The sequence below is a fragment of the Macrobrachium nipponense genome, chromosome 16 (genome assembly GCF_015104395.2).
Source record: "Macrobrachium nipponense isolate FS-2020 chromosome 16, ASM1510439v2, whole genome shotgun sequence".
Lineage (NCBI taxonomy): Eukaryota > Metazoa > Arthropoda > Malacostraca > Decapoda > Palaemonidae > Macrobrachium > Macrobrachium nipponense.
The window spans coordinates 72,799,628-72,814,627 of NC_087209.1; positions in this window are offsets into that span (position 1 = coordinate 72,799,628).

The following is a 15,000-nucleotide window of genomic DNA, read 5'->3' on the forward strand; positions in this document are numbered from 1 at the left end:
CAATCTTTATTTTAGGAATTTATTTTTCTTTAATGGCCATCATATCTAATTTTGAGATAATATATGAATATTTCCATTCTTGCTGAGTGAGGATTGCCTCCTTGAGGAACACCCGATTTTAACCGATAGTATGTATTCATATCGTCGGAGATAATAATTACTCATATCTCCTATTACGTGTATGCACCCTCTACCACAACTGCTACCGACAACAGACGACTGACAGGGAGGAAAAGGAAACACGTTGCATTTTCAAGGAAACGAGGCCAGATCGTTCCTTTCCTCGCCCGACGGGACGGACGAACTCGAGTTTCTTCGTAAGTGGCTCCATTGCTCCACGGGGATCGGACAATGGGCCAACGGCTGGAGGCCAGATTACATCTGCATGAAGCACCTTCCATTTCCCTATCGTGATTTTAGCATAAAACTTGTCTTTGCAATATATATGAACAAATATTGACCCCATTAGCTTTCAACTGCAGGCAGAGAATGCATTTACGGTTGGTAAATAGATTGGTTGATGGGAGCAAATTCATTAGTTTTAACAACATATCAAAAAGCTGAAAGTATATTATAAGCTGGAAGTTATAATGATTTTGAGGAAAAGCCTTTCAATATTTTCATGCGCTAATGGAAACAAATGGGCTTTTGAAATTGCGCGTAAATGATGTACTTCTTCAATTTACCATATATATGATATGTGACACACACACATACCTATATATATATATATATATATATATATATATATATATATATATATATATATATATATATATATATATATATATATATAATATATATATATATATATATATATATATATATATATATATATATATATATATATATATATATATATATATATATAATATATATATATATATCTATATATATATATTATATATATATATATATATATATATATATATATATATATATATATATATATATATATATATATACATATATATCTATATACTATATATATAATATACGCATGATGTATGTATAAGTATGTATCGAGTAACAGCTATGAGTCTTAAACAATTCCTTCAGATGGGAAAGTGAACCAAAGGAGTAGAAAGATCAAACTGGTGATACGAAAAAATACAAAACAACCAAAAAAACCTGGAAAAAATAGTGATTCCCTTTCATCACCGAATAGAGTTCAACTAACCGGCACAAACAAAATCACACATTTTCTCTCGGTCGAAGTCACATCAAAGGAACATAAGTTAATTTCCCTCTCGTCAGAGAGTTCCTCATAAACAGTAAAGTTTTTATAAGATATTGCCTCCTTTTATAATACCTCCCTTTGTCCCATCAAAAACTATTCCTTTCTTCTGTCAAACCTGCCGTTCCTGAGAAATGCTTTGAACGGCACGTGGAGTTTTTGGAGAGAGAGGAAAAAAAAAAAAACGAAACGAATATCAGTTTTGGCGCACATATTTGCTGTTCATTTTTAAATAGGTCATAAAGTATAATCAACGAGATGGGAGAGAGAGGAGAGAGAGAAAAGAGTGCAATTCTTTTCTTGCTTTTTATTAGTGTCGTTTCTTTATTTATTAACTCGTGTGACTTTTCCTTGTTCCTGGACCAAAAACAGAGAGAGAGAGAGAGAGAGAGAAGAGAATGCAATTCTTTTCTTGCTTTTTATTCATGTCGTTTCTTTATTTACTAGACTCGTGTGACTTTTTCTTGTTCACCTGGAAAAACAGGTCTCAACATAAATGCCACTTTTCAGATAAGAACAATCTGTAAAGTGTGAGAGCCACGAAAGGAGAAAACAAATTACAACATAATTCTTGAATATTTATTTGTATTCCGGCAGCCGAGAATGGTAACACAAATATTAATTTAGATTATTGATTAGCATTTAGGAAAGGTGTTTATGAAAACACTGAGAAAAGCTTTAAGATAATCAATGACTCTGATTCTTATTATTATTATTATACTTGTTTTAATATAATTAATTTCCCGCAGACTTTCACAGGTTCTTCAGTTAAACCCAGCTACCTAAGAACTCAGCTGCTCCCTTAGTTTAACCTTATATATTGTACACTGTTCTCCCAGACCACAGGGAACTGTCCTCCCCCACCCCCCTTCCCCTACCCTCTTTTAAGAGAGTAATTTATGAACAATAATATTAGTAAACAGGTTCAATTATTGGGCTTCAAGTTTCATATCTCAAAATTCCTCGACATTCGATTTATTTATACTTGAGAGACTTCGGAAGCTATTTCGATCTCTTGAATGCAGTGAGTTGCTTAAGAGAGAAGTGAAATCCAATTAATACAATAGTCAGCTCAGCTGGTCATGAAGTCGTCTCATGCTTCCAAACTGCCCCAGATGGCAGAACACTTCTTCCAGAGGACGAGTTTTCACTTGCGAGTTTCACTCGGGAGATTTTGCCTTCTGGAAGACGTTTATCGACATTACTGGCTCAGCGAGGTCAAGACTTTTTAAAGTTCTGTCCTTTAGATTCTGTTTTTATATATTTCTCTCTCTCTCTCTCTCTCTCATCTCTCTACTCTCTCTCTCTCTCTCTCTCTCATTTTGTTTATCAAGAGTTGGTCTTTTGTGCCCTTACACGTCCATTACAAACGCTCCCTTATTCTCCTAATTTGTTTGAAATATCCACTGTTTTGGACCACAAAAACGTGTGGACTGTGTCTGTGAAAGTGTAGTGAACGTGATCGTGTCGTAATATAGTTACTTTTTATTTTGTACTTAGTTGATTAAACTATTAAAGATTTTAGTAGAATAGTACAGACTTCCTGGTCAAAATTTACCTTGATTGCGCATGCGCACTAAGACCCGATTACGTCACTACTAACACTCTCCAGAAATAGACAATTCTGTTTCTCATATGAGATTAAAACCCAGTACCCACTTATCTCTAAAACACGTTTTAATCTTAGGAACATTTACACCGTGAGCAAATATATAAAATGTCCAGTCGAACAACCACAGAAGAAAATAACGATCAATTGTTACAAGGAGCGACAGCGGGGACCTCGTCGAAAAATCATCCACCGTTGTCTACCATAAGGAATCCAACTTGGGAGGTTCTACATCGAAATTACACAAAGGTGAAATACAAAAATTCTGTAGTCAATTACAAATAAGTGGGATTTGGACGACTAAGGAAAAACTAATTGATAAAACTGATGCTTTATTATTCGAACTTACAAGGATCACCACTAGAAGCAGCAACAACACACCAGGTAATGTCACCTGATGCTAGAAGGGGAAAATGAAGACCGACGATATACAGAACTACTGAGGAAATTTGAAAAATTCGTAACAGAAACAAGTGATAACTTTTATGTCATCAATAACAACCTGAGAGAAAAGGACACGGAAATCCAAGAACTTAAAACTCTAGTCTTTATAGCAGAGGAGAAAATCAAAACACTGCAAGAAGCATTACAGAAGAGTGTCGAAAGAAGTGATGGTCATGGCGATAGACTCGGTTCTATTTTAGATGAGAAGAAAACGTGCTTATAGGAGATTCGAGTTTACAAGGAAGTAAGAAGAAGTGACTTTAAACGAAAAACACTCTAATTAGGACCCTCCCTGAAGCAAATATGTCTCTAATTAAAGTCATGGATAAAGGAAAAATCTGGATCACCCTTAAGCGAATGTATTATCTATGGTGGTGCTCAGGACATTCTTGGGGAAAAATTATGTATCAGAGATGGTTTGGATGAAATTGGAGAAATTGTCGCAGAGTTGAAAAGTAAAAATGAACATATCAGCATCAAAATATGTGAGCTTGTTCCAAGTTTGAAATCAGATGATCTTGTTAACAAAATTAATGATTTTAATACTAAGTTGCTTGGCTGGTGTCAAGACAACGGTGTTTTTTACATTGGGACCCAGAACTATTTCAGGCTTGGAACGGGAGACATAGATGAAAACTGCTATGATAACAAAGATGGTCTGTCATATGATAATTTAAGTAGAATAGGAGCAGTCAGGTTATTGGATGCAATCGTATCCACATCTCAGGGTAGTATTGTTAGAGAAAACTGGAATGAGACTAAATGGATGGCACACAAACAAAACAATGGTGGAAAAAGATCTGTAATAGAGAATAACTATGGAAATCACAATGTAAGAAACCATAGAAACTTTATATGGAAGGACCCAGCCATCCAATGCCATATAGATTGAGGACTGGAAATAATAGGAGAGATCAAGTTGAGACTCATAGTGTTAGGAATAGACAAAAAAAACAATAGTTTGAACCATTTTAATCGTTATCCTCCCAGGAATAATCTGACAATAGACCGACATACGGAAGAGGTTGCTACAACTGTGGTGAATTTAACCACAGACAGTCAAATTGTAGATACGACCATAAACTAAAATGTAATTACTGCCACGAATATGGTCATAGAGCAAATTATGTAGTATTTTTGCAAAGAACTAGAAAGATGGCCAAGATGATAGTGCCGAAGAGTTTAGGTCTACCAATCGCCGTAATTTTATAACTAACTTATATATATATTAATGCACAGTCCCTTTTAAAACAATAAACACGTATTGAACATTTATTAGAAAAAGACAATTTTGAATATTTTATTGTGTGAGTGAAACGTGGTTATATCCTTATATGAATGATGCATATATTAATATTCCCTCTTATCAACTTTATCGAGATGATCATGGCCGAGGAGGTGGAGTTTGCATATATATCAAAGATTATTTAAAGGTAAATGTAATAAATAATTGCATTGAAAAACAGGAGGGCATTGAAGCTAAATGGTTATCAGTACAACACCGTAAATTACCGTCAATTATTTTAGGTTGTATATATCGTCACCCAAAAGCAAATGTTGCATCTTTTAATTATATTTCCGATTCTTTTAAAAACGTAATTTTACGAAACAAGCCTATTTTTGTATACTTGGAGATTTTAACGACGACTTGCTCAAAACAGACAACAAAATGAATAAAGTTGTAAATAACCTAAAGTTACACCAACTCATTACAAAACCAACCAAGAGTAACTTCAGACTCAGCAACGTTGATAGATTTACTAATTACTAATAATAAGGAAATGTACTCTTTCGATTCGGACGTTATTCCAAGCCCAGTAGGCGACCACGAAGCTATCATAGTTACCTTAAACTTTACGTAAACCTAAGAAGCAACCCATTCATAAAAACTTTCCGATGTCTTAAGAATTATTCCCAAGCGAGTATCTGTAATTTGGTGATGAAAGAAACACCCACTTTGAATGGTATTTTAAACACTGATAATGTAAGTTCTCAAGTACAAATTTTAACGAATGTTTTTTAACCAAATGTATTGATAAATGTGCTCCAATAGTAACGAAAGTAATCACCCGCCCCCCTAAACCCTGGATAACTAATAACATCAAACAAAATATAATAATAAGAGATAAATTACAAAACGATATCAAGAAGGTATAGGAAATAATACAATATTGAGAAATAATTTTAAAGAGAAAAAGAAGGAAGTAAAAATTGAAATGGATAACAGTATGAAACAACACTACAGGACGAACTTAAAGTAATAAGAACAACCTACGTACTTCCTGGAAAATAGTGCGTTCAATTCTGCCCAATAATACTAACAAAGAATCTCAAATAGAAAATGAAGATTTAACTGACAAGGCAGAGAAATTTAATGAGTATTTTGCGAATGTAGAAGAAAGACATATGAAAAGAAACGCAAGAAGAACTTGCCAGGAATAATAGAAGAGCGCAAACCGATGAAATGAATACATTCCCAAACAACCAGTTATATTCTTTTAACCAGTCACCTGTTGACTGCGATACTGTCATTCTAGTCATTAGTTCTCTCAAAGAGTCAAATGCGTACGGATCCGATGGCATACCGCTACGTTTTATAAAAAGATACTCTATATATAATTTTATTTTCCATTACCATAATTATTAATACATCTATCGTAACTAATATCTACCCAGAAATAAAACGTGGAAAAATCCTCATGTTGTTCCTTTTTTATTTAAAAACGGAGATAGAGACGAAATTTCTAATTACAGGCCAATTTCTTTACTCCCGGTCTTATCTAAAATATTTAGAAAAAAATATACAAATTCAGTTAACTGAATACTTAGAAAGTAATCACCTCATTCTAAGAGTCAACATGGCTTTCGACAAAACTATCAACGGAAACAGCACTATTAAAAATATCGGATAAAATCTACGATAACATAGACAAGAAGAAAATTTCCCTTTTACTACTTCTCGATCTGTCGAAAGCTTTTTGATAGTGTGAACCATGAAATTTTGCTGGGTAAATGTCAGACACTTTATATAGATCCATCCTGGTTCACAGACTATTTACGTAATCGAGTACAATCTGTCAGACTCAAAAATGTTGTCTCAACCCCCAAAAACGTCGGTTTTGGTGTACCTCGAAGGTTCAATCCTAGGACCAATTTTATTCAACATCTATGTAAATGACCTGAGAAATTTTTTAAGTGACTGTTTCATTGTTCCAGTATGCTGATGACACTCAAATAATAATTGATGGCTACATCGATAACTTGGAAGATTTAGTACACAAAGCTGAGGAGATTTACATAGAGTGAAGATGTATTTTCAAATAAATGGCTTATTGTTGAATGAAAGTAAAAACGCAATGTAATTATTCCTAGGCTCCAGGCAATATCTACCGCAATCGGGGATAACATCAAAATCAATTTTAATGGGGCCATCATCGAACCTATGTAATCCGTAAAGAATCTTGGAGTGCACTTCGATAAATACATGACATTCGAAAAACATATTGATAAACAACCTGCACAGAAAAAGTATGGGGACACTTATTTATCCCAATAGACTAAAAAATTTATTCGAACCAGAAAAACCCGCCTAATCGTAGTGCAATCGTTGAGTATTAAGTTAATTCATTACTGCTATAATAGTATGGGTTCAACAAGCAACGTCCTTATATGCAACAACGAGTACAAAAACTTCAAAATTTTGCGGCTCGGGTGGCCATGGGTACAGTGAAAAAATATGATCATATATCTCCAATTTTACTAGAACTGGGTTGGTTGAAAGTGAAAAACAAGTACACTTTTGATGTCTGTGTTTTTGTTTTTTAAAGTTTTAAAAAATAAAAAATGTTTTTTCCTAACTGGCTTTATAATTTTAGAACCGTTGACTCGGTGACGGGATGACTACAAGACAAGCAAATAATCTAGTGTCCAGAAGAGCCATACCGATATAGGATCAAGGGCAATAAATACTAAAGGTCCACAGTTATGGAATAGTTTACCTGGCTCATTGAAAGACGAAGAATCCCTAAGATCTTTTAAAAATAAACTAAGAAAACATCTTTTATACAATAATTAATCTTCGTAGATAAGTTTTATAGGAAACAACCGTACCTGACATTAGCCACGTCTCACGTCAATAACCGCTTTTTAAGACACCATTAACTATGGAGAACATTTTATGTTGGAGTAATTTTACTAATGATTGTTCTAGGAACATGGTTTTATAACCAAAAAAACTTACAATTTTCCTAATTCAAGTTTATATAGATATTAATATATTATGTATGTGTGCATATTGTTTTTAGTATACTATGATTTTATTGGGTTTTTTAATAGCTTTAATGTACGCTTTCTAACCTTGGTTGATGACCTGATGTAAATAGAAAACCCAATGTATTATTGGAATAAAGGTTATTATTATTATTATTATTATTATTATTATTATTATTATCTCTCTCTCTCTCTCTCTCTCTCTCTCTCTCTCTCTCTCTCTCTCTCGTTTGTCTGCTTGACTCCTCTCTAGGTAAGAAATGAATTCGAGTAATTGAAAATGGAAGAAGTGGGCTCATGAAATTATTATTATTTATTATTATTATTATTATTATTATTATTATTATTATTATTATTATTATTATTATTATTATTATTATTATTATTATTATTATTCAGGGAGTAGACCTTCTTTGATACATATTTTGTTGAAAATAATGATAGTTTTCACGAATTAATTTTATACAGTTATTTTTTCAGTTCTGATAATTCTTTTTTCTGACTCAGGTAGGTTCTTGAGTTTTTGTATAGAGGTTTCTCTGTTCTTCTTATTACTGAATTTCCTTCTGTACTCAAATGCTATTAAAACGCCAAATGGGTGATTCATGTCAAAAACGTGGTGTTTGTCAAATTGGGATATATTATACAAAATGCATTTGTATAACATATTCAATTTTACAAAATACCTCATTTCTGACATAAATCTCCATTTGGCGTTTAATAACCAATTTGAGTACAGAAGGAAAGTCAGTAATAAGAAGATAAAGAAACTTCTATAGAAAATAAACGCGCGGCTGAAATAGCCACTATATTCAATAAAACCTGTATTCATCAAGGTCCTCTTCCAGCAAATAATAATAATATAATAATAATAATAATAATAATAATAATAATAATAATAATAATAATAATAATATAAACTGGTTGAATCCAGAAGACGCCGGCATAAAATATTCACATAGATGTGTATTATAACTAAAATTGTATTACTCTACGGACATTGTACACCATATTCAAATATATATATATATATATATATATATATATATATATATATATATATATATATATATATATATATATATATGAATTCACTTTACCTCCCAAATGATATATTTTCATATATGTACCGAAGGGGAATTTTTTTAATTTGATAATAATTTCGTCCCCCCATGGGATCGAAACCACCGTCCAAGTGGACGGGGACGAAATCATGGACAGTCAGTGACGCTATCCAATCAGCCAACAGAGACGCTATAAGTTCATATCGATTCTGACCTTACAAATCACCCTCGATCTGGGAGCGTTCGTAATTAGAATCGATATGAAACCCCGTCTACCATGTTGGCCAATTCGAGCGTTTGACAGCACGTAGCCTTTGTTATGAATAATTATCACATCGAACCGTGATCCATTTATATATCAATTCAAGCTACAAATGTCCTTTAATATCTAAATTCACTTTACCTCCCAAATGAATGTCATAAGTACGAAAGAAAGAATTTTAATGATAATATTTTCATATATTGTACCGAAGGGGAATTTTTAATTGATAATAATTTCGTCCCCCCATGGGATCGAACCACCGTCCAAGTGGACGGGAGGCGAAATCAGGACAGTCAGTGACGCTATCCAATCAGCCAAACAGAGACGCTATAAGTTCATATCGATTCTGACCCTTACAAATCACCCTCGATCTGGGAGCGTTCGTAATTAGAATCGATATGAACCCCCGTCTACCATGTGCCAATCGAGCGTTTGACAGCACGTAGCCTTTTGTTATGAATAATTATCACATCGAAACCGTGATCCATTTATATATCATTCAAGCTACAAATGTCCTTTAATATCTAAATTCACTTTACCTCCCAAATGATATATTTTCATATATGTACCGAAGGGGAATAGTTAATTGATAATAATTTCGTCCCCCCATGGATCGAACCACCGTCCAAGTGGACGGGGACGAAATCAGGACAGTCAGTGACGCTATCCAATCAGCCAACAGAGACGCTATAAGTTTCATATCGATTCTGACCTTACAAATCACCCTCGATCTGGGAGCGTTCGTAATTAGAATCGAATTGAAATGAAACCCGGTCTAACCATGTTGGCCCAACAATTCCGAGCGTTTGGACAGCAACGTAGGCCTTTTGTTGTTATGAAATAAATTATTAATCACATCGAACCCGTGATCCATTTAATATTATCAATTCAAGCTACAAATTGTCCCTTTAAATATCTCTAAATTTCACTTTAAACCTCCCAAAATGAAATGATATTATTTTCATATATGTACCGAAAGGGGGGAAATTTTTTTAAAATTGATAATAATTTGTTTCGTTCCCCCCATGGGATCGAACCCACCGTTCCAAGTGGACGGGGAACTAAAATCAGGGACAGTCAGTGACGGCTATCCAATCAGCCAACAGAGACGGCATAAGTTCAATCATATCGATTCTGACCTTACAAAGATCCACCCTCGATCTGGGAGCGTTCGTAATTAGAATCGATATGAAACCCCGTCTACCATGTTGGCCAATTCGAGCGTTTGACAGCACGTAGCCTTTTGTTATGAATAATTATCACATCGAACCGGTATCCATTTGAATATCAATTCAAGCTACAAATGTCCTTTAATATCTAAATTCACTTTACCTCCCAAATGATATATTTTCATATATGTACCGAACGCTCCCAGATCGAGGGTGATTTGTAAGGTCAGAATCGATATGAACTTATAGCGTCTCGTGGTTGATTGGATAGCGTCACTGACTGTCCTGATTTCGTCCCCGTCCACTTGGACGGTGGTTCGATCCCATGGGGGGACGAAATTATTATCAATTAAAAAAATTCCCCATTCGGTACATATATGAAAATATATTCATTTGGGAGGTAAAGTGAATTTAGATATTAAAGGACATTTGTAGCTTGAATTGATATTATAAATGGATCACGGTTCGATGTGATAATTATTCATAACAAAAGGCTACGTGCCTGTTCAAAACGCTCGAATTGGCCAACATGGTAGACGGGGTTTTTCATATCGAAGTCTAATTACGAACGCTCCCAGATCGAGGGTGATTTGTAGGTCAGAATCGATATGAACACTTATTAGCGTCTCTGGTTGGCTGAGTTGGGATAGCGTCACTGACTTGTCCTGATTTCGTCCCCCCGTCCATTGGGAACGGTTGGTTCGATTCGAATGGATTCGATAATTAAATCCCATAAAAAAATTCCCCTTTCGGGGGTACATATATTTGAAAAATATTTCATTGGGAGGTTACAATCAATTAAAAAAACAAAAATTCCCCTTCGGTACATATATGAAAAATATCATTTGGGAGGTAAGTGAATTTAGATATTAAAGGACATTTGTAGCTTGAATTGATATATAAATGGATCACGGTTCGATGTGATAATTATTCATAACAAAAGGCTACGTGCTGTTCAAACGCTCGAATTGGCCAACATGGTAGACGGGGTTTCATATCGATTCTAATTACGAACGCTCCCAGATCGAGGGTGATTTGTAAGGTCAGAATCGATATGAACTTATAGCGTCTCTGTTGGCTGATTGGATAGCGTCACTGACTGTCCTGATTTCGTCCCCGTCCACTTGGACGGTGGTTCGATCCCATGGGGGGACGAAATTATTATCAATTAAAAAAAAATTCCCTTCGGTACATATTATATATATATATATATATATATATATATATATATATATATATATATATATATAAACTTTGTAAATTTCGTTTATTTTGACTTTTCATATGTATCGAATAGGCGCGTTACTCGCCAACCTAAATAGTACTGAAAAAGCCGTAATAAGAAGAATAGAAAATAAATGCAGCTGAAGCAGCAATCTCCTTCAATAGAACATGTTTGAAACAGGGTCTTCATACTAACCAAAATAAAATAAATAAATAATAATAATAATATAATAATAATAATAATAATAATAATAATATAATAATAATAATAATAATAATAATAAACAGCGAACTGAAATATAATGAACTCACATATATTCCATACAGCTCGGGAAAAAAACAACAGCGATTCCGGTTATCATTCCCGGAACGAAAAACAAACACCTAAACGTTAATGGCCATTCGGAAACTAATTAATTATGGAAATAAAATTCTCCGGCCGATGTATTCATTCCAGGTAAGCCTTTACCTGGGGGACATTCACTGTCCATCAATTTCGGCCATTGTCAAGTCGAGTGTGTTTTGAATGTGAGGTCATTACGGGAAGCAGGAAATTGATTGCCGCGGGAATTACTCTCAATGAACTCGCGTTGGCTTTCGCCGAATTTTATGGGGAATTGCTGGGCTTCTGTAATTGGTCTGTTGTTAAGAACAGCTCTCATTGTTTTCTTTGATAATGAGTCGAAGAAATATGATGATTTATGATAACAAAACTTATAGGCAATACACGTCATCGTTTTCTCGGAAGTTCAGTTGTAGAAATATAATGATATATAATGACAACGCTTATAGATGGCAGAAAGCACAGTTTTATCGGATATTCAGTCGGAGAAATATAATGATATATAATGACAAAGCTTGCAGACGGCAGAAAGAACTGTTTTCTTGGATATTCAGTTGTAGAAATACAATGATATATAATGACAAAGCTGTAGACGGCAGACAGCATTGTTTTTTCGGAAATTCAGTCGTAGAAATATAATGATATATATAATAACAAAGCTTGTAGACGGCAGACTGCACTGTTTCTCGGAAGTTTAGTCGTAGAAATAATATGATATATAATGACAAAGCTTGCAAACGATAAACAGCACTGTTTTCTTGGAAATTCAGTCGTAGAAATATAATAATGTATAATGACTAAGCTTGTAGACAGCAGACGGCATCGTTTCTCGGAAATTCGGTCGCAGAAATATAATGGTATATAATGACAAAGCTTGTAGACGGCAGACAGCATTGTTTTTTTCGGAAATTCAGTCGCAGAAATATAATGGTATATAATGACAAAGCTTATAGACTGCAGACGGCACTGTTTTCTCGAAGTTCAGTCGTAGAAATATAATGATATATAATGACATGAAGCTATGGGCAGTAGACAGTACTGAAAGTTCTTCGACAAACGTTCCTCTGATCGCCAGATGAACGGCGATCTGTCTTGGATTAATCATCCCATCGCCGCTGGCTCTTCCCACCTGGCTGTCCAACCTCTTTAACTTCGCCTTACTCAAACTTCGCTCTCTTCTAACATCTATAAACATGTTACCTATATTCACTCCTATCCACCCTATTAACAATATTGACTCAAAGCTCAATCAACAAGCTTTTAGTCGACGTGTTAATTACAATTGCTCAAAGATAATTCACCCTGTTAATTAGAGTCGCTCAAAGCAAAACCAACCTGTTCTTATTCAAGCTGTTAATTAGATTCGCTCAAAGCTTATCCGTCCTATTATGGAGATTCACAACCACTTACTCACTTACTCACTCGCAAGAAACAGCGTCTCTATTTGCAGTGGGAAGATGAAAGCTAAACATAAAACCTGGAGGTTATTAGTGAGCTCACACTTGCCATCGTTATCCAGTTTTATGCAGAAGAAACCTAGCAAAAGAAATTTGGCTTCTCTTAATGAATGCTCTGCCGCACTCGGAGATCATCCCAGGGAAAGTCTTCTTCGGGTTTAGGCTTCGCGTCTGGCGGCTGAAGGCTGAGCTTTTCAGGCTTCTCAGTTTTTATCCCTTCAATGGAAGTGAGGATTTTTTATCTCGACATTGCCTCCATGGTTTGATTGGTTTCTAACTCTGTGAAAGGCTTATTTTATATACAAAGAAAGAGAGAGAGAGAGAGAGAGAGAGAGAGAGAGAGAGAGAGAGAGAGAGAGAATCACAGCATCAAAAATAAAACCTTTTTCTGAAACCCTTAATGAATACCTGAAAAGAGCTCGTTATGTAGAGCGTTCACGAATTATAAGGACGTGCGAAGGAATAAATTTCCCGGGATTTATCGACTCACCTCAACAGCAAAAGTTGAAAGCAGTGGATTTGTCCCCACACCTGCACTGCAGGGTTAATACCAAGTGCCATGAATTAGATCCTTTTGCTGCATTGCCCACTGTTATTCTCAGCTTTGCTTATTTTTCGCTTTTTAGTTTTTAGTGATGTTTCATTACCTTTACTTACTGTTAAAACCTTATTGAATCATGATGATCGACAGAGTTGTGGATTTAATTTGCTTATCTTGAGGTTTCCCAGAGTTGCTTTATTCTTTAACCAACTTGCTAACTGATTTATCTCTATATATTTATTCACCAATTTACTAATGGTTCTCTTTTGTAACCTATGTATCATTCTCTGCCATTTTGTACTGAGTGCATTTTTTTGCAACATCCGTTAAATTTCAGCTGCATTACCACTCCATTCTAACCCAAAGCTGTCCAACTCCTTCAGCTTTACTTGACATCGATTATAACTTATAAGAGCATTCGTTACATTGTAGAATAACTGATAGTTTTATTATTTGATAAAGACTAAAGCTATTCAAATATTTGATAATTTGTATATATGATAAACAGTAATTACAATAGTACGTATTTGATATTCTGAACGATAATTGATATAACTAATAATAAAAATCCATTATAAGGATTTTATTGGATGACATCGTCTTCGATTTCTTGTAGTGAAGAAATAAAACTAGATAACAATTCATTGCTCACAGTGCAGTAACGATAAGCACAAACTACCAGCTTTTACTAATGATCATCGATAAGAAGTTATTCCTCTTGCAAAGTTTCGGTTTTAATACTTTCAAAATGAAATAAAATAAAATGCAAAAATGAAACACCAGGAAACGGTAAAAAGGCATCCTCCTGAACACCCTCAATCGAAAACAAACTTACGAGGAAGGATTACATCCTGCCTCTCTAATTCGCGTCCCATTGCTTCCAGGCCCCATTTTCGGCCAGAGCCGCTCGCTCCAGACTCGAACTGTTCATTTCAAGAAGTAGTTCCTTTCAGTTTTGTAGGAGGTAGGGGCCATTAATCCTTCGCTTAAACCTCATCCATTCCCTAGCTTGTTTTAGACGAAAAGGCTTTAATCCTACTAATAATTCTTGAATCTTATCTTCTCCCCAAGCTGACCTCTTTGATGGTGTAAACTCGCATAATAGTTACAGATTATAATCTACAAAACAAAAGAAAAATCATAAAGGTATAGCTGTTCTAAAAATACATTTACTAAAGGAAACTCATAATCACGCGAGTCAATAAAATGGGAAAGTAAATCCACAGTAGGATGCCTGTATGATTTTGTATATTTCAAAAAATAAAATCAAAACAGGCATGAATGATACTACTGTGGATTTACTTTCCCAATGTGCTTTCTATTAGGACACTTATCATGGAAGATCAGTAATGCAAATAAATCGACATAAAAAAGTATCATC